Source organism: Pipistrellus hanaki (assembly GCF_964339955.1).
Source record: "Pipistrellus hanaki genome assembly, chromosome: 15".
In the NCBI taxonomy this organism is placed as follows: Eukaryota; Metazoa; Chordata; class Mammalia; order Chiroptera; family Vespertilionidae; genus Pipistrellus; species Pipistrellus hanaki.
Genome location: NC_140517.1, coordinates 3,069,781 through 3,070,099, shown reverse-complemented (window position 1 = coordinate 3,070,099; position 319 = coordinate 3,069,781). Strand labels below are relative to the sequence as shown.

Genomic DNA, 319 nt, shown 5'->3' with positions numbered 1-319 from the left:
CTTGTCTCCGCGGCTCCGCGGCTCAGTCCGCCCGGGAGGAGGAGGAGGAGGAGGAGGAGGAGGAGGAGGAGGAGGAGGAGGAGGAGGAGGAGGAGGAGGAGGAGGAGGAGAAGGAGGAGGTGGAGGAGGAGGAGGAGGAGGAGGAGGAGGAGGAGGAGGAGGAGGAGGAGGAGGAGCGGCAGCCGCCGCCGTCCCAGCCTCGCCCGCCGCCCGCCCGCCCGGCCAGCGCACCTGAGCGCCCGCCGCCCGGCCCCGCGCCCGGCCCGCCGCCTCCCCGGTGCCCGGCCCGGAGCCCGGGGGCTGGTCCGGGGCCTCCGCT

General features: G+C 77.7%; 1 protein-coding gene across 3 annotated transcripts in view; it reads left to right on the top strand.

Moving 5' to 3' along the window:
• The first annotated feature begins 251 nt into the window (after nt 1–251).
• TOX3 (TOX high mobility group box family member 3) overlaps nt 252–319 on the top strand; it is an 85,691-nt gene continuing 85,623 nt past the window's right edge. For all 3 annotated transcript variants that reach the window (XM_084905506.1, XM_084905508.1, XM_084905505.1), the window contains exon 1: nt 252–319. This exon is cut by the window's right edge and continues 238 nt beyond it. The gene's annotated coding sequence lies outside the window, so the exon portion shown is untranslated.